This window comes from Bison bison, unplaced genomic scaffold, assembly GCF_000754665.1.
Source record: "Bison bison bison isolate TAMUID 2011002044 unplaced genomic scaffold, Bison_UMD1.0 scf7180017864480, whole genome shotgun sequence".
NCBI classification, from domain to species: Eukaryota; Metazoa; Chordata; class Mammalia; order Artiodactyla; family Bovidae; genus Bison; species Bison bison.
In genome coordinates, this window is record NW_011495040.1 from 1345039 (window position 1) to 1345371 (window position 333).

A 333-nucleotide genomic window follows, 5' to 3' on the forward strand; every position below is an offset into this window, starting at 1 on the left:
CTCAGCCCCCTTTCAAACTACAGGCTCTGCCAGTGATATAAACAACGCGCAGAGGAAGCTCACTCAGGGAAGGGAAGGATGGCTGTGTGCCTGAGCACAGCCCTGTGGAGGGTGGTGGTCTTCAGCCACTCCAAGGCCACCAGATCTGCCACTGAAGTTGGACCTTCACTGATCTGCAGTAATTTCCTCCTCCTTTCCTTGTTTCCAGTGATGATAAGACTCACAGCAGACCTAAAAGGCAGATCTCTTCATTGACCTGCTCCGCTTGGACGAGAAGTAGCTTTCTCATTTCCTTGCCTCGAAGGGGTGCAGACACTTTATCAGATGAAAGAC

At 51.4% G+C, this 333-nt stretch overlaps 1 protein-coding gene across 1 annotated transcript in view; it reads left to right on the forward strand.

The window, feature by feature from the left end:
- DNAH6 (dynein, axonemal, heavy chain 6) overlaps window positions 1-333 on the forward strand; it is a 280222-nt gene that overhangs the window by 273161 nt on the left and 6728 nt on the right. The gene's annotated exons all lie outside the window — the stretch shown is intronic.